At 35.1% G+C, this 20,706-nt stretch overlaps 1 protein-coding gene and 1 long non-coding RNA gene across 13 annotated transcripts in view; both read right to left on the minus strand.

Annotated features, from left to right (window-relative positions):
- ARB2A (ARB2 cotranscriptional regulator A) overlaps positions 1 to 20,706 on the minus strand; it is a 416,372-nt gene that overhangs the window by 36,864 nt on the left and 358,802 nt on the right. The window lies entirely within an intron of this gene.
- LOC146405645 (uncharacterized) lies at positions 602 to 7,333 on the minus strand. Its single transcript, XR_014838374.1, has 2 exons — positions 3,938 to 7,333; positions 602 to 3,618 (listed from the first exon to the last, which is right to left on the minus strand). It is a non-coding gene; the product is annotated as an uncharacterized LOC146405645 (long non-coding RNA).

The following is a 20,706-nucleotide window of genomic DNA, read 5'->3' on the forward strand; positions in this document are numbered from 1 at the left end:
CCCTCTGTGATGGAGCCTGTGGAACTCTCTATGCTTATTCATAGTCATGAATATTCTAGTACATAGTAATGGAGAGTGCCGTGGAAACATTCGCTATGGTTTCTATACCTCCAGTTCGAAGTGTCTTCCTTTCTTTGTGTCTTCCTTCCTCAAAAGATCACAGAAATGTACTTCATATTTTAGAACGCTTAGTTGTGAGAACATCACATAAAAATGTATGTTCCTTCCCTTTGATATCTTTATATTTCTACTATGTTGTCCTTGTTCCTTTTAAAATGCTGTTTTCCCAAATTTATTAGTTCTTTTGACTGGTAATGCTTATTTGTTCACAGAATTACCTGAACACACTCTTGGCATAAGAACCTTCCATTAAAAAGAAAATCAAATCCTCCTTGATAACTGAAAACTCTCAGTTTCACCACTTTGCTCTTTAGAAACTTTCCTTTTAAAAATCATTGATTAGTTTTCTGACTGAATCTGAGATCCATTTTTCTGTTCTTATCCTTGCAGCCTTCTGGTGCTAAAAGACACAGTTGATTATTTTCTCACTGATGTGTTGGCCTTAGCTTCAGACTCACAATCTTCTCTCTCTGACTACTTCTTTTTGTATCTGCTTCCTCTTGAAAATACCTATTTGTAGCTGTAGTGTGGTGGAGAACAGACTTATAGACATAATCCCCCTGTAGGATGCATAGCTCTCACACTTTCTAGCCTTATGAGTCTGTAAATCACCTTGCTGAGCCTCAGTTTTTTCATGTGTAAAAGGCAGGTAATAACAGTACCTATTTTACGTCATTGTTCTTGATGACCCTATGAGGTGTTATGTGTGAAAGTATATTCTATACGTTAAAGCAACATCCAAATGGAAATATTAGCTGCTAGTTTGAAATATATGGGATGTTTATATTCTTTACTCTCCAGGCACATTCCCTCGAAAAACTTGTTTTTTAGTTATATTATCATTTACATATAAATGACTCTCTCTCTCTCTCTCTACATATATATATATATATATATATAGGCTTGAACCAATTTATAGGACAGCTGCACAAGTTATACTATGCTAGTAATGAAAAACTTAATACTTTGCCTCGTATCCATCTATTTTTCTCTTTCCTTACTGTGTTCAGTGACTATCATTCTAAGTGTTGGAGTCTTCAAATCTGGTATCACCTTCAAATATTCTCTACTTAATGCCTACAGTGGGCACCCATGATTATTACTATTATTATTATTATTTTTGCAGCCCAGCATCTGGATCTCCTTCTGTGCCTCAGGGACTACCACGGTGTGTAAGAGGTGGTGGGAAATGGGTGGAAAGTTTCACCTTTTACAACCAGTTAGCAATGCACAAGGAAAAGGGGCAAGGAATGCGGCTGGACTGGTATACTTCTATCACAGCTCAGTCAGTGATGTCACACTGCTCTGTGGTACAGACAGAGCACCTTGTTTTCAAGTAACTTAGTGAAGGGGAGTAGAAGCAGCAGGACTAGGCAGCCTCGATGTATGAAAAAAATTAACTAAAGGAGCACCATCGCTCCTTCACTTCCTGCCTGCTCTCCAACCCCTTATTGTGTTCAATGTTTTTCATAACACTTTGTGGCATCTGAAACCATTTACTTGTTTCTTTATTTACTAGTTTGTTTTTTGGCTTTTAAGTTAATTGTCCATCTGCCCTGACTAAAATGTAAGCTCTTCGAGGCAGGAACTTTGCTATGTCTGCTGCTGTATCCATCTCAGTGCTTAGAATAGTGTCTGGCACACATCAGGCACGTAATAAACATTTGCTGACCGAATGACTATCTGGTAAAGTCTTCTGAATAATGGGAGTTTAGTAAATGTTGAACTGAATTCTCAGTAATGAAATACAGATATTTTTCTGAGTTAAGTACTTAACTTCAAATGTTTTCTTTTCCAGAGAAAGAAATATACTGTTCTAAAAAAGTAAAAAAAATCTTTAAATGCTTTTTGAAAAATATAAGTGCTATGTTCCAAATACTAAAAATGACAAGATAACACAGGTTTTGTTTCTAACCTGCTGATAAGGCTGTTATTCTCAGTAACCCAATCATTTGAGCAAAATGATGATAAAAAATATGACTGTTAAAAGCTTCTGGAAATATAGGAAACATAATTTTAACTGCGTATCTGGTTAAAAACGGAATTCAATACCACTTTTTAGCTTTAGTAGTAACAAGATTCTCACTAAAAAGAGCTATTCTTTATTTCATAGAAATAATTTTGAGTCATGTGCAATTCACATTCATTTTGAAAAAAGTAAAGTAAAAAGAAGAAATGAGACACTTCCTTATTTTGATTTTTAACATACTTTCACATTCAAATAGATTTAAAAAGAAACAAGCACAAACACAACACTCTACACATTTTTCTTTTGTTTTCCACCCAAAAAAGAAAGGCCCAAACTATCCACAATACTCTATAGCAGATTTTTTGAAATTCGTTCAGGGATGCAGCTTTAGGCCATGCATAATCACTTATGCTGTAGGAAAAAAAAACAAAAAACAGACCCTTACATTTGGGGGATCCCTGTACTTCAGTAAGGCTTACCAGGGCTATATGTTTGGTTACTTAAAGGTTCTTAAAGTCAGGGACTATGTATGTATTCTTCATTATTTTACACTGTCCCCACCCCCAGCCAGGGGTTAGTTGCTGATTATCTGCATACATCATGCCTCAGTAAGTGAGAACTTCAGATAGGGAAGAAGAGCTTCTGTAAAAGGTGTGACTTCCATATGTCAGAAAGAAGACAGAATTGGATACAGGAATACTTCAACACTCTCCAATATCTGCAGATCTAAGATAAGATAAATGGAATATCCATACCATAGATACCACAGTTAAGAGTAGCAATTCTCAACCAATTTGCATCCTTCTGAATTTGTTGGGACTCTGCTACCACTCCATAAGAATACGCTAGAAGGGGGAAAACTGGGGTAGAATTGTTGGCGAGATCAATCTCGCATTGAGCTATTAACCATCTATGAAGGAAGCTGGATAGTTAAGTTCCCTTGGGCCTTCCTGCCTTTCTTCTAGATGTATCACATTTGATCTTTCATGACATATCTTATATTTTGTCAGCATCCAGCAGAAGATTTGTAATACAAATGGAAATTATGATTACTTTCCAATAGAGAGATGTTAAGTTAAAACAAAAAATATTAGTGCCTTGTAGTTTAAGGACAATGCTGTCTGGAAGAATCCAGGTTGAGGAATAACCTTATAAGAGCTCAATTCATTCTAGGCCAAACATTTCCTAAGTGCCTTGTGTACACCGAACATTGATAAACATTGGGCATATAAAGAAAAAACAAGACATCAGGCTCATCCTTGAGATTACAGTACTAAGGAATCTAAGACATATCTGCCTTATTCCAAATTGTACTTTATGGTAAATAGCAGTAAAATGAAATATTGATGTTATGTGAGAAGTTAGACTTAAATACATAAATTCTGCCTATAATGAAAATGACATTGCATTACAAACTTCCCAATTGAACTGACAGCCTATTTCTACTACATAGTACCTTTAGCAAAGTGAACTAATATAGAGACTCTTCTGTTGAAAACAAAGTAACTACATTTGCTACACAACATGCACTGTTTTCTTTTTTTTTTTTTTTTTTTTTTTTTGTCTTTTGTCTTTTTGTCTTTTTGTTGTTGTTCTTGTTGTTGCTATTTCTTGGACCGCTCCCGCGGCATATGGAGGTTCCCAGGGTAGGGGTTGAATCGGAGCTGTAGCCACCGGCCTACGCCAGAGCCACAGCAACGCAGGATCCGAGCCGCGTCTGCAACCTACACCACAGCTCACGGCAACGCCGGATCGTTAACCCACTGAGCAAGGGCAGGGACCGAACCCGCAACCTCATGGTTCCTAGTCGGATTCGTTAACCACTGCGCCACGACGGGAACTCCGCACTGTTTTCTTTAAAACAATGCTTCTTATTTTTTTCACAGAGTTTTAGTAAACAAATAGCTATTATCTATATTAGGTAAGTACGAGGTTCCGTATAACTTTTTCTCTGTGAGGGTTGAATGGCCTATCCAATTTTGTTATGTTTCTTCGTGTTTCTAATACCACCTGTACTATAGTTTTTCTGGTATCTTTTTTTAGTTAATAACACAAAAAATGGTCACTTAAGACTCTCATCAGAGGTTTTAGCTTTGAATTCTCTAACATTCAGCTCCTGTGAAAACTGTGTTTGAGACAATATTTAAGAGATATGTTGAAGGAACACTGAAATTACCCATTTTCTAGAGCTTTGGTTATAATAAGTTATGCTAAAAATTAATGTGATCTCTTCTAGGAGTCTTATCAAATGGCCAACAGGTACATGACAAGGTGCTCATTATCACTAATCATCATGGAAATGCAAATCAAAACCACAAAGAGCTATCACCTCATACCTGTTAGAATGGCTATCTAATAGTCCTAAAACTATTGATCCAACAACCCCAATTCTGGGTATATAGCCAAAGAAAATTAAAACAGGCTATTGAAGAGTTATTTGCACTTCTGTGATCACTGCAGCATTGCTCATAATAACCAAGGTATGGGAATAACCTAAGTGACCATCAATGAATGAATGAATAAAGATATGGTGTATATATACTAGAATACTACTTAAGCCATGAGAAAGAAGGAACTCCTACCATTTGTGACAACATAGATAGACCTTCAGGACATTATGCTAAATGAAATAAATCAGACCGAGAAAGACAAAAACTGCCTCGTATCACTTAACATGTGGAACCTAAAAAAAGGCATCTCATAAAAACAGAGAAGAAAAGTAGTTTCCAGGGGCTGGTGGTGGCGGGAGTGGGGGGAGGGAGGAGGGGGAAGGGGGGTTAGAGGAATAGACAGAGACTGGTAAAAGGGTACAAACTTTGAGAAGAATAAGGTAGGATGCATAAAATGGTGACTACAGTTGCTAACACCATATTGTGTAATTAAAATTTGCTCAGAGAGGAACACTTAAATATTCTCATAAAAAAAGAGAAGAGATAGATATTTAAGGTGATGGATGTGTTAATTTACTAGATGGGAGGAATCCTTTCACTATGTATATGTAGATCAAATCATCACATTGTATACTTTAAATATCTTACAATTTTATTTGTCAATTATACTGCGATAAAGCTAAAAATATTTAAAAAACAAACAGTATAAGAAATGCTAACCACATTATATATAATACTTTCATGGAATATACAGCCTATTATGTTAGTGTTTCTTGGATGAGAATCCATGTGATTTCATTTCATTTTAATTCCAACCAACATTTTTTTCTAGGAGCTGGGGACATGGTGGTTAACAAGACAGATGTCACTGACTTCAAGGGAGAGTCAGTACAATAGGGAAGTAGAGATTAAACAAGAAATTTTACAAATAACTGCTTGTTTACAAATAAATAATATGTGATTATTTCTTTGTTATTTATTGCATGGCAAATGTCTTTTCAGATGCTTATATATGCTTGTGCTTTTCAAGTGAGAAAGATAGTTATTATCTCCTTTTTTGCCTTGACTATATGGAAGCTAGTGAAAAATTTTATGATAAATTAGTCATATCATGTCATAGGCTGAGGGCCAATTATCTTTATCTGTAATCAGTTTCTGATCTTTTAAAAATCTTTATTTTAACTATTAAGCCTTATATATCCTATTTCCTTTAGTCTGGCCAGAGAAATAGAGAGGGACGGGTACAGGGAGAGGCCTAAGTTCTAGAGCATAAATAGAAACAATTACGTCTTCCTGAAGTTTTACTTTGCAGCTCTGTTTGAAAATTAGATTTGTTCCATATATGCACTGTTGCATAAAAGAGTATAAAATTATTTTAGAAGCTTCAACTTAGAGTTCCTCTAAAACCTGTGACACTACCAAAAAAATCAGGGATATTAATCACCTTTAGCCCCATGACTGATACAAGGGACTGATTAAAATTTCATGCAAGTACCATTGAACAGATTACATTAAAAATCCAGAATTTCATAATCTTTTGAAACTCTGCAGTATTTTAATGGTACTTCTAATAGTGCCTAACACTTGGAAGGATTCCACAGTTTGGCTCCTATAAAGTGGTTTTTGACAGCAAATGTGCAGGAACCAGAATCTATACTGAATCTTGAATCTGAGCCACATAGACATCACGATGTTGCCCAAATGTGAAGTGGTTTCCATTGGCAATACCATAATATCTTCTCACTGAAGCATGAAACTGGGTTTGGGGGATATTTAGCTACCAAAAGAAGCAGACATTATCTAAGTCTTGATCAGAGATAAAAAAAAAATTGAAAAAGACTTTCTGGCATTCATTCAGCGGAAAATGAAGACACGAAGAAGCCAAATAAAGTTAACAGCTCTAAAGAGAGGCTAGAAATTGTGCTGCTCTAGAGTCCTCATCATCACTGCCGTGCTCACTGTTGCCAATAAACATTTATTGAGCTCTCACCATGTGCAAATTGCCATGATAGGGACTTTAGCTATAATGGTCTTGACTTTATATTATGCTTCCTTATAATTACTTGTGCTTGGCATGGTCTGTTTTTTTTTTTTTTTTTAGATAGCAGATATTCAGTAAATATGTATGGATTTTATGAATGAAATTGGAAGGGGCTTCTAACAGGGACAGAGAATAGAGGTGACTTCCTTGCTAGCGGAGGTTTTTATCTTAACTCCTCTATACTCTTCCCATCTGGCACAGTGTGTAGCACATAACAGGTATCCGAAAATAGCCAGTTAATCAGTAATGTGCACATAATTTTATGGAAAACATTTATTAAGCACTCATTATACTTTAGATAATTACTACATTGAATTCTCAAAACATGGAGGCACTGTTACTGTCACTGTCTTGGATATGACATAGTTAAAGTTTACAGGGGTTAAATAACTTGCTTAATTACTCATATAGTAACTTGCAGAAGCAGGATTTGAACCCATGCAGTCTGACTGGAGTTCACACACAAAAAAGAGTAATGATTATGCAAGGTAGCATAAATTAAAGGTCAGCTGGATGGCAGAGATTAAGTCCTCTAACTTTAGAATAAGAAGTGATTATTGAGGACTGGGTAGAAGGACAGCTTCAGAATGAACCTGGAACTTGAAGCAGGTTTCGAAAGAATAGGAACAGAGAAGAACTGACTAGCAAGAAGATAAGAGAACAAAAAAGTGGACAGAAATGCTAATAATGTAGTTGGAGATCAGAGTTAGACGTGTTTGGGGAGAATGAAAAAAGTTCATGTACGATGATAGTAGAAAACCTAATTAGAGATTTAGCAGGAACAAGAAAGTGAAGAACTTAAGTTTGGATTTCATTCTTTACACAGAAGGGGAGCCAACAAAGTTTTTTTCATAGAGAAAGAGGTGTGAAAGCTGCTTTTTAGGAAGATGTGCAGGATATAATAAAGGGCGAGATTTTAGGAAACATGAGGCCGGTTAGGTGGAGGTGAAGAAGACCTGGACTGAGACAGAAGAAGGAGGAATGCAGAAGAAATTACAGATAAGAAAGAAAGAAAAAACCAACAGACATGACTACCTTGATGACAGAGAGAGGGATGAGTTGTTATCTATGAGACAGGTACTGATAATGTTATTGCTAGAAATGGGGGCATTCAGGAAGGAGAGTTGGTATTTGGAAGATTACTAAACTTAGAATTTCAAACACTTAATTCCTAGAGATTTAAGGGATTTATTAATCAAATAACATCACAAACATTTGGATGCTGTTAAAAGCCAGGAAAGGGGCAGGAACAGGTGACAGAATGATGAGCAAGAAAGGTACAGTCCCTGTTTTCATAAACCTTAGAATTTATGAGAGAAGAGAGGCACTGAATAAGTAATTGCAATGACACTGATGAGTTCTATGATGATGATTAAATATAGAGTATTATAGGAGCATATACTATGACTGTATATACAGTCTAGTCTGGGACTTACTTGAGGAAGTGACACTTAAGCAATAGGTCAGGTTAAGAGCATGGTACCCCATTTCAGGGATAGTGATTTAAGACAGGTTATTTATCAAAGGTGCCAATCATAATACCTGCTCACCAACCACCCCTTTTGGTGAAACTACATTACTTACAGACCTGTTTCAAGGGACAGCATTAGGGGCCATCTTTTGTACCATGTAATCCTGCTCCTCTCATCCACAGCTGAGAGAGACAGGGATGGATACTGATTTAAATGCAGCCCATTCATAGGCCATCATCTATGGTCTGAAGCAAAGGGATGAGAAAAAAAATGTTTTTTCTCAAGAAAATTTGAATCCAAGAAACCAAGAGATTGGTGGCAGACTGTAGCTAGAGTCAAGAGAGAACGGCAGAGAACTAAAGACCATGCATCTGCCAAAGTTCTGAGTGGGCAGGAAGAGTAAGTAAGAGGAAGAGGCTGGCCAGTATACAGTGAAGAGAGGAATGACAGAGAGAAGCAGAGACTCCTCTAGGGAAATATGTCTCATGAGAGGCAACCGGCAAGAGTAGCTGCTTCACCCAGCAATCTTAACTGTCAACGACTTTGCAATCATAAGATGATGAGTATCCTCATAATAACCCATACTGGGGTTTCCCTTCACATTAGGGCAACATTATAAGGTCTAAATGTCCTAAATTAAATTTTCAGTATAGATTCAGTTCTTAAATATTTTCTGTAAAAATCTTCTTTAGGAGACAAACTATAAATTCAATCCAAGTTAGCTGAGTGGGTCTCTATTGCTTATAGAAAAAAAAAAAAAAGGGCTTAATTAAAACACATTATCCCCTTAGGGATAAAAGTAAACTAAAAAGGAGATGCTGTATTGAGTTCAGCTACCAGGGTAAATAAATTATTATATATAAAAACAAATCTGTTTGCTACCTTTAAATGTCCTTAATTGTCATAATTATAGCATTCCTTTCTCAACACAGATGCATATGATATATTCTTAGGAAAACTGCCACAACTGTTGATACTTATACTCAAGTGTTATATTTGTATGCTGTATACCATACATATATACATGAAATGTATTTGTACATACCTAACTAATGATTTTACTAGACATCAATTATACAACTGTGCAAACAAAATTATATGACTTCTTTACAATTCTGCATGCATTACAGGAGAACTGAGATGATGGTTGCCAATAAAATTACTGTCTCTTCCCTCACAACCTCCTGAGTACATCACTGGGTAGGTAGATGGGATTAAGCAAGTCTGCTTGTGAGAACTTCATCTTTTGAGTTTTACACACACTCTGTTCTTATTCTATCAGCCAATCTGTTTTCCTCAACTGTGCTTTTTCAAGTCTCTCTCCTGGTTGAAACCAAAGTATGAACAACTGTAGTCAATCAAGTGATAAAACAATTAGGTTATCTGGGCCAAACAATTAACATAGGCTAAAGATGAACTTTTCTATAAAGTTACCATTTGGAACTAAGGGCTAGGTAGTTGAACTAGTGCTTGGCTTCCCTTGAAAGGAAAGCTAGAAGTTTCTTCCTGTTTTCCCTTTTCCATTTGGGCTAATAAATTCAGTGAATTACTTCAGCCTATGAGGAGACGAGAAAGAATCTTAGGAGAAAATGAGTACAGATGTGATTTTAACTAATCGGGGGAAAGAGAGATATAGGTTGAATATATACTTATCTCCCCTGTTCCACGCAAAGGAGGCTACAGGATGGACTGTGTAGGGAAAAGCCTGTCTAAGGGCATTCAGGACAAGAGAGTGGGACTGTTCTTCTTCAGATCACAGCTGGGCTGCAGTGTTGGGAAGTGGAGTAGAGAGTGAAAGTTCAGGCCTTAGAGACAATGAACTAAAGGTAATCTACAAATGCTTAATTACAACCACACTCAAAATAAACAGTGGGTTGTTTTCCTAATGGAATAACAAAAAAATTACAATGAAAAAAAGTTTCACTTTTTTGTCAAATGAAAGGAATTTGTTTCCAGACAAAATTTTTTTAACAGTGAAGAAAACTTTTTGTAAGAAGTAAAGGTTGTATTTTAAAGTGCTATTAAAATTCATTTAATTTTACTACAATAAGAGGAAAGATTACCAAAGGGGTCATGAATCAATAGTATTCTCATAAACATTAATTCAGTAAGGTAGGCATTATAAAATATATTCTCTTGGTTTCTAACATACTTTAAAAATAACTTGGATCACAACATGAAAATATATACATATAATATGAGTTAGACAAATAAATAAAAGTTACAGAAATAGATATGCCAGATCTACCCTTATGACATATAACTTCCACAATGAAAGTAGACTGAAGGCATCATATCATTTATCTATTAATGCATTTCTTAGTGGCATATGTATATACAGGAATTTACCTTATAAATTCAGATTTAGCTATACACCCAGAGAGTTGGTGTAATCTACTATAAAAAAAGCTAAACCTTTGTTTACCTCCTTTAGTAAGATGGGTAACGATGAGTACATGTTAAGGAATTTTACATTAAGGAAAACCAATTGAATCACAAATAACAGACTTTGCAGTTTATATAACTATCCCCCAAACAGCATTTTACCTCTACCTTGATTAATAGGATATGTTACTAAGACATTATTTATGGTTCACAACAAACTTGGACAACAACCAAGTTGGAAAAAATGAAAACACTAGTAGAAGAGACTGAAAGAATATGCTGGAGCAGAAACACTGATGGCAAAAACATAAAAATACCAATTCTAACTTCAAGAAAACACAAACTACTTTTTATCATTTAAAATGTGAGCTGATTGAACAAAACAGGGACAGGTACCTGGTGTCCTATTACTATAGAAGCATCTTTTGTGTTAGAGTTTATTTTACATAGAAAACTGCAAATAAATAACGATAAGAGATCATAGCATATCTGATAATCTGTGACAACAAGTCTAACGCTGTCATTGTAGCCACTGGAGAAACCTGCACGTCCTGAGCCCTGACCCACTGAGCCTTTATCTGCATGTGTACTCTCCACAGGCCAAGCAAATAAAGGCCAAATGATAATTTACACATGAATCAACTTTCTTTGCAGCATGGGCACAAGAGACGTTTCTTTTTGAGAGAAAGGCAGTCAGGTCTAAGCTTGTCTCACTAGAAATCATACCACTGAAACAGTGATTTGCAGGAAAATGGCAGATCAGCAAAGAAAAGCTGTTCTGAATACATGATAAAAAATGGCAGCCACAAAGGACTAGATGAATATTTAGTTTGCAAACAGGCCTGACAGTGACCATGAGTCTTTATCCTATTCAAAACAGGTAGTGTCATACAACGGAGATACATTCCTGATAGAAGATTACACCAGATACCTGGGTGGGTATCTTTAAAGATTTCAACCTTCATTTGAATAAATGTAGACTCATGGATCCTTTGCACCCTGATCTTATTCAGAGTACATACAGTTATTTCACATCAATGACATATGGACGGCATATTGCCACTTTGATGATGAGAAATAAATCAGTCAGGATGATTAAAAAACAGTTTGTTCATGAGAAACTGGGTACACATTTCATATTATGAAACTTGTAAAGGAAAAAAAAATGTATACAGTGCATTTTTCTTCATCCCAGACCCTTTAATGCTTAGGTCAACTTTTACGAATTCATGAAACTGTCAAAATATGGCTGTAACCTTTCTTATTGGAACATATAATGAACAATTCTTGCCCTGGATTATTTAACAGAGGAATGGAGATTTATTATTAAATTTGTGTTAACAGGACATCCCAAAGATGATTAGGTAATCTTCTAACAGATAATAGGTACTGCCTAAATCAATAAAATTCATTTTTATTCCCTTATTACCACTTACACACTTTTGTGTTTGCCATATTCTTTTTGCCTCCTGGAAGGCTTACCATCCTACTCAACAATGCATATCCTCGTTTTCTTCAAATATGGTTCAAAGCACACTGTTCGGGAGCCTTTACCTTAAAGCTGAGGTTACGGTGTGGTAAGTATGGTGACGATCTCTTACATACAGGAGATCATCAGTAAATGCTACGAACATGGACTGTCAGTGCACAATGATAGTCCAAAACCTTAAAAATAAACCTTCTTCATGAGCTATAGATATATGAAATATGGTATAATTTGTGGTTCATAAAAGGAAATTTAAAATTTTTATTTCTTTAGAGTCCAGAAATGGATCTGCAAACTCTATATCACAGTCCATACTCTGGGACAACATCCCCAAATAATGAGTTATTAGATTAAGTCATTAGTTCTTGGTGATGAACTGCATATATAAAACTGGCAGTAAACAGGTTTTCGATATTTTTTTTTCTACTTTTTAGTGTTAGTTTTTTGTTAACCCTTTCAACTGCTTCCCTTTCCTCCTTTTCCCTTCTGTTTTATTCCTCCTTTAGGCAGAAACCCTCTTCTGCCCTATCTCTCTTCTCAATAACCTATTTATTTCTCTAAATTCTGGCTGTTTATTAGTTTTTGAAGTCAAAATTAGAATTTTCCTTAAACTCTAAGCTCCTAATGGGTAAGAATTATATCTACCATTTATATATATCTAATTATATCTACCATTTATATATATCTAATTATATCTACCATTTATATATATATATATATATATATATATATATATATAATCTCTTAGAGTGCCTAACATAGTGTTAGCCATTCAGAATATTCTTAAGAACTCTCAGCAAAGTGGGTATAGAGGAAATAGACTCCATCATAACAAAGGCCACATGTGACAAGCCCAGAGCTAAGATCATTCTCAATGGTGAAAAGCTGAAACCCTTTCCTCTAACAATGGAACAAGGCAAAGATTCCCATTCTTGCCACTTTTAGTCAACAGAGTACTAGAAGTCCTAGCCAGAGTTATTAGGCAAGTAAAAGAAATAAAAGACATCCAAATGGACAGGAAGAAGTAAAACTGTCCCCATTTACAAATGGCATGATATTTTATACATACAGAAAACCCTAAAGACCCCATCAAAAAAACTATTAAAACTAATCGACAAATTCAGTCAAGCTGCAAGATGCAAAATCAATATACAAAAATCAGTTGTAGTTTTATACATCAACAATAAACTATCAGAAAAATAAATTAAGAGAATAACCTCATTTAAAATAGTGGTAAAAGAAATAAAACACTTCAGAATAAATGTAATCTGAGAAGTGAAAGATCTATACACCAAAAACTATGATACATCAATAAAAAAATTTGAGAAAGACACCATCAAATGAAAAAAATATTCTGTGTTCATGGACTGGAAGAATTTCTATTGTTAAAATGTCTGTAGTACCCAAAGTTAAAATGTCTGTAGTACCCAAATTAACCCAATTCCTATCAAAATTCCAGTGCCATTTTTCATAGAAATAGAACAAACAATACTAAAATTTGTATAGAACCACAAAAGACTCTGAATAGTCAAAGTAATCTTGAGAAAGAAAAAGCTGGAGGAATCATACTCTCTGATTTCAAATATATTATAAAACTATAATAATCAAAATAGTACAGTATTGGCATAAAAAACAGACACACAGATAAATGAAACAGAATAGAGAGCCCAGAGATAAGCCTGTGTATATATATATATAGAGAGAGAGAGAGAGAGAAAGAGAGAGAGTCAATTAATTTTTGACAAAGGAAGCAAATAATCTTTTCAGAAAAAGATGTTGGGAAAACTGGAAACTATCTTGAAGAGATATTTGTATTCATGCAGCATTATTCACAAAAACCAAGGCATAGAAACAACTTAGGTGTCCATCAACACAGTTATTTATACACAAGGAATACTATTCAGCCTTATAAAAGAAGGAAATTCTATCATTTGTGATGATATTGATGAACTTGGAGGACATTATGCTAAGTGAAGTAAACAAGGCAGAGAAAGGTACTGCATGATATCCCTTTTATGTGGAATCTTAAAAAAAAAAGTGGTTGAGTTGCCAGAGGTTGAGGACCTGGGGGTTAGAGGGAGAGGTTGGTAAAAGGGTTCTGAAGGAAAAAAAAAGGAGAATATTCTTGAGAGATGCCTACTCTTGAGGACTCTTTAAAAATACATTTTTGAAATCAAGTCATAATTTAGCTATGTATATTCATTGTCTTATTGAGTCAATTTATAGGTAAATTCATAAAACACCTTTTGTATACTTATAGGTAAATTTCATGATGACTAGATATTACAGCCTCAAGTATCACTTTTAATGCCCTCAAAGAAAAAGAGATAAAGTTTGGATAGTAAAGGAGGAACAAAGAAAGACTACATTAGATGCTCATGATTGTATGCTTAATTTTATGACTCTTTGGTGAATAATCTCAATTGCTAAATTTCTTTTTATATTAATTTTTTCACAAGTAGGTTTAATGTTGTTTTTGTTTGTTTGCTTTTTAAGAAAAAGTTACCCTAACTTGAAAAGTGATATAATAATATTGTGATGAGTTAATGATATTTTATTGGTAAGGCATAATGGACTATAATCTGTAAAAGCAAAGCAGGTCACTATCCTTATAATAAGGATAACAAAAGAATGAGAACAGGATATTGGTTGACAGAGTTTTTAAAAAGCCACTTGGGGAAAATAAATACAAACAGGAGTTTCCAAAATACCAACAATAGCTAGACAGAGGAAAACGCAAATTTGAATCCATTTAATTCAATGCATTTAAGATGCTATTTAATAGGTTTCTTTTATTTTCTTTTGAGTTTTAGGAACAGGGGACATGACTATAAACCTGGAGCTATTCCCTCCCCACTTTTATTTCACTTTGTAACTTGTCCTCCTCCATCATAACATTTGGTAAGACAGGTTTCTTATCGAAGCCTTCTCTCTTTATCTTATCATTCACTCTGTTCCCTCCTTATTGATCACTGGGCCATGAAAGAGACAATGATAACTTTACTAGCATCAATATATAACACAAACATCACACCTATTCAATCTACCAGGTCTGTCAATCTGCCAGGGGGGAAGCTGGATCAGCCTATAATTTGATATTTACAAAAGGAAGCTGATAATTATACAGAAATTTGTGTAATGTTTGAATAATGGTTGTGGATAACACTGGTATTCTCTAAACTATCTAATATCTAAATTAAGTTGATGGGATCATAACTTTATCATTATTATTTTCTGTAGGTGCCCCATTGTATATAGAGTTCCCAGTCTAGGGATCAGATCTGAGCTGTATGTAGCTGCAACCTAAGCCATAGCTGTGGCAATGCTAGATCCTTAACCTACTGTGCCAGGCCAGGGATGGAACCTGTGTCCCAGTGCTTCCAAGCTCTTGCTGATCTGGTCGCGCCATAGCGGGAACTCCGGATAATAACTTTAAAAGTCATCCCAAGTTGGAATGTAAATTGGTACAACCACTATGGAAAACAGTATGGAGGTAAACTCAGAAAACTAAATATAGAACTACCATATGACCCAGGAATCTAACTCTTGGGCATATATCCAGACAAAACTTTCCTTGAAAAAGACACACGTACCCGTATGTTCATTGCAGCACTGTTCACAATAGCCAAGACATGGAAACAACCTAAATGTCCATTGACAGATGAATGGATTAAGAAGATGTGGTATATATACACAATGGAATACTACTCAGTCATAAGAAAGAACAAAATAATGCCAACATGGATGGAACTAGAGACTCTCATACTAAGTGAAGTAAATCAGAAAGAGAAAGACAAATATCATGTGATATCACTTATATCTAGAATCTACTATGTGGCACAAATGCACCTTTCTGGAGAAAAGAAACTCTTGGACTTGGAGAATAGACTTGCGGTTGCCAAGGGGGAGGGGGTGGGATGGACTTGGAATTTAGGATTAATAGATGCAAACTATTGTCTTTGGAATGGATAAGCAATGAAATCCTGCTGTATAGCACTGGGAACTATATTTAGTTACTTATGATAGAGTATATGATGGAGAATAATGTGAGAAAAGGAATGTATATATGTATGTGTGACTGGGTCACTTTGCTGTACAGTAGAAAATTGACAGAACACTGTAAACCAACTATAATGGAAGAAATGAAAATCATTATATACCCCCAAAAAAGTCATCCTAACTTGCATCTTTGAACTAAAACATCAAATTTGTCAACTTTCAATTCTGGTTTTATTTATTACTTTTACCACTTTATCACAATTCTGGTTTTTATATGGTATGTTCGCCAACACATAAAAGATAAAAATAAAAATCAGTCTGCGAAAGCAGTTAACCTTGCTCCTTAGAGTTGTGAACATATGAACAAAACACCACATACACACGCACCCAAGTTACCTTTTAAAAAGGTATTAACACTCAGCAGTTGGAAAGTTTGGTTTTCAGACATTTGTACCATAACACTGTAATGGTAAAACTTTTGTCAGGGAAGTGGGAAGAACTGGGTAGTATCTGGGAAAATCTTTTCTTCATATCTAACTGAAAAGGTATGAGAGGCTCTTTTTTTCAAGTTTGAATGGGGATGACTGGGTTACTGTTTTGTATAGGGTTACTCAGCCACTAGGGGGAAAATGTATAAAACAGAGTTCTGAACTTTGTAAGGTAATATTAAGCTGTGGATTCTTAATAAAATTCTATTAAAATTCTTTAATAAAACAAGGAAAAGAGAACATGCTTTTCATGTTCTATGTTCATTGTTATATTGGGGCTATGGAAAAACTGTCCCCACCACAGTGGCCAACTGCTGATCTGCACAATGTGCATGAAATCTGCATTGGTCAGAAGTAAATAAATTTGAGGATATCATAGCCCATGATAGTCAATGATGAGCTGTCAACACTTGTCATACACTGCTAGATCCTTATATTCTAGTCGAATAACTATGATCTCCAGGATATTTTCTTCAATAAATGTTTAAAGATAAAAAGAGAGCATGGTTAAATGTCAAAATTTTACTTGCAATTACCTTTCCTAAACCTATTTCTTTCCTAGACTTCCTCATCTCAGCAAATGATTTCATCCAGATATTCAAGCCAAAAATCTAGGAATCATCCTGCATTCCTTTACATCCCATCTTCAAATGATTAAGACATGTTGGATATTTCTTCTTCAGGGCTACCACCATTCAAGCAACTATAATCTCCTGCCTAAGCTACTGCAATAGCTTCCTCAGTGGTCAGCCGCTTACATTTTTGCTTCCTGACCAATCCATTTTTCTCTCTATAATCAGATACTATCACTCTCCGAGAACCTTCGATGGCATCCTACTGTACTTAGAGCAAAACAAAAATGTGGACCCAAGTCCCTGAACAATCTGGCCCTTGCTTTTATCTTCTCCTTGCTCTGCATGCTTCAGGAGCACTTGCCTTCTTTCTGTTTCCTCTCTGTGTAGAGTAAATGCAGATCATCAAGGCTGAAGCCTTTTGTGAGGGTAAAGGAAATATACTTAGCGTAATTCAGGATCTGTTCCATCTAGAAATGCCCTCAAGGTCAGTATAAAAACAGCAGATTATTTTAATTCCCATAAAATGAATATTCACACAGAACAATTTAAAGCACAATTTCGTTATTTATTTGTTATATTTCATTATGTGTAATGAGTAATGGAAGATCATAAACATATCTTGTACATTCCTAAATACGTAAAAATTCTGAATATAGAAAGAGACAGACTTTCTCAAGAACTATATTCAGTCTTCTGTTTATATACAAAAATGCAATGGTGATGGTATACTCGACAATGCTGAAAAGATCCACACTACTTTCATTTACAATTGCATTGTTTAAAATAATTGCACTAATTTTTTTTTCTTACTTGGAATTTTATAAAAGTGTTCTACAAGAGGAAAGAGATTTTCTTTGGCTCCTCACAGGAGCATCCAGAATGCCACTGTTTCAGGACTTTCATTGTGATACACAAAATGCTGACACTGATTATACACTTGAAAATGATGAATTGTTTTCCTCATTAGTATGGGAAGCATTATAAACTCTTAAAACAAGACATTTTGCATAGATTTTATCCGACAGGACACTGTTAATTTCAAACCCTCCAGAATCTTGATGAAGCCAAATTAGTCTAAGAAAATGAATATAGATTGTCATTATTACTGTTATATCTATTGTTACTGGGTAATAATTGTCAATAACAATTTTACTATTACCTTTTTAATCAACTAAAAAGTGTGGAATATAAAAAATCATAACAGAGAAACAAAAACACGGCATTAAATTTTTGCTGTGTGAAGAATAAAAATTTAAATGTAAAAAAGTAACTTTGGATGGTAAAGTGAATTAAGGTAGAATTATAATGTTACTTAAACATTTGTTCTAAATAGCAAATAAAAAGAGCGAGGATTTATTTCCTTAAAAACCTTTATGTATAATTAAAGCCATCTCCACCATTTAATTTATAAAAGGTAAGAATTATAACTCTAATCAAAAACTGAAAATACCATCAGACTTTAGATGTTTTTAAAAAAATGAAGCAAAATTTGGTTTATAGAAAAAAATATGGATCTGTAGTAACTGATTCTTTCCAGAACTTTCCAGTAATTTTTCAAACAAGTTCTTATACTATATGAGACCGACAGCTCAGGCAAAATACCACTTTAAAGTACTAATTCTTTTTTTTTCGGCCTCGTCCATGGCATTTGGAGGTTCCCAGGTCAGGGATTGAAGCCACTCACATCCCAGCAGTGACAATGCTGGATCCTTAACCTGCTGAGCCACTAGGGAACTCCTATACTGACTCTTCATTTTTAGGCTGATTGTTTGGTAGCTAAAATCAATGATTACTTAAACTCAAACTTTAAATGAGATGAAAAGAACTAATTTGGAAAAGGATCAAGGTAGAGGGCATTGTGAAAGTAGAAATGTTATAGATGTAGGTCACAGCTGTGGCAATGCTGGGGATCCTTTAACCCACTTCACTAGGCTGGGGACTGAACCTGTGCCTTCGCAGTGACATGAGCTGGATTCTTAACCCACTGTGCCACACTGGGAACTCCTGAAATGTAACATTTTTCTAGTATCACTTGATAAAGGCAAGGTTTTCAAAAATAAAATTATATTCTTCATTTTCTTCTAGTTCCACTAAGCTTTTCTACTTTATAATCTGGATTTTATATACAGCAGGTAGAACTTGCATTTCAAGTGTGAGGGAATTTTAGCTAAAATAATTTAAAGTGGAGTGTTTTTAAGTAGCATTGCTCTCTGACACTGATGGCTTTGTTTTGGGATACAGAATATAAAACCATTTCCTCAAGATATTTTGTATTCAGCATAAAATATTTAAAATGTCTCATTTCCAAGAGATCTGGTGGGAGTTCATGACAGATGTGTTATTTCTTTCTTTTTTTTTTAAAGAGCATTATTTTGTCTAATTAGCACTGATGAGTTACCCATGGCAGTATGAACTTATTGAGAGGAAAGAAAAGTAAACCAGTTTCTTTAGGGACAACAACAAACTGGGATAAGATGGAAGAAAGGCACTTACTTATTTTTTAGAAGGTATTCTGTAGCAAATGCCTACTAACAGCCCACAGAGAGTTCATTTATTTATGCATCACCATATGATCAATCTGACTGCCTTTAGTCTCAAACAGAGAAAGCCTTGGTACAAAGCAAAGCATTCTCCAGGTGTTAGTTTAGGATTGTCATTATTTTCTATTTATAGACTCTGTCTAGTAAAAGAAGACAAATTACTGTAAGTGGGGGTAAATGTGATTAAATGAGTCCTCTGAAGATAAGAAGGTACATGGACAAGGGTCATTAACACAAGTGACCTTTCTTTGCCCAGACCATATTTTTATTTTGTAGATTTGAAAAAGAAAGCCAAAACTACAAAGCATGAAGAATTTCTATGACATATCCAAAGAGAAATAGATCTCTTTTATCCTAATAAGCATTTGCATGCTTTTGCAGTATTTTAATAACATACTGCTAGTGCCAAAGTATTCTCAGAATACACTAAGAACAATATTGGAGGAATTATTCATCCCAAGGAAACTAACTGGAAACAGAGAAGAAACGTAGTTATAATCAGCCTAGATATAAGGCCTGGCATGTAAATTAGTGGATACCAAAATCATCTGAATCAAATGAAAAGTTTAAATTTGTAAAGTTTCAATTAAAACATCTATACTCTTTCTTTCACCTGATTGTAGCCCCATATGGCAAGGTCAGCCCTTTCAGTGAACAAACAGCTCAGTCGCCTCCAGTGTAGCTGTTATCTTCCTCAACAAGGGGAGACATTTGGCACAGCCTAAAGCTGGGGCATGAACCCTGGCTAAGCTTAAGACATTTATCTGACAGCATCAGCTGACACTCCACAAACACATTTGCTCTCTATGACCTCAGAGCATTCGTGATTAATCAAAAATGTATCTTGGATCTTGAGAACAAGCTACAACCAGGCACACACAAAAAAGGAATATGCTCTCGATCTCGCTTATCGACTCAAGAGGTATATTGAATTTAGAAATAGCAAATAGAATAAAATGATCAATACGTTCTCACTTGTCTATGGAAGAGCAAACTTTATCCCTCAAGCAAAAGACATTGATCATGTAAATGTTTCAGAACTGCTTTCAAACTAAAGAATGCAAAATGTTCACAGGTTATTGGGGGGTGGGGAAGGAGGCCTACCAAAGAGGAGCTTTTGCTTTAACTTAAAAAAAAGAAAGTCTATAGCTTAGGGACATAAAGTGTATGTGTGTAGTGTGGTATACTTTTAAAAAACTTGTGTGTTCCACTTAAAACCTTTTTGGTAACATGTTGCCAAA

Source organism: Sus scrofa, chromosome 2 (genome assembly GCF_054392235.1).
Source record: "Sus scrofa isolate SSC_HxYL_T2T_F1_AM1 chromosome 2, Sscrofa_HxYL_maternal_Yorkshire_Landrace_v2.0, whole genome shotgun sequence".
Lineage (NCBI taxonomy): Eukaryota > Metazoa > Chordata > Mammalia > Artiodactyla > Suidae > Sus > Sus scrofa.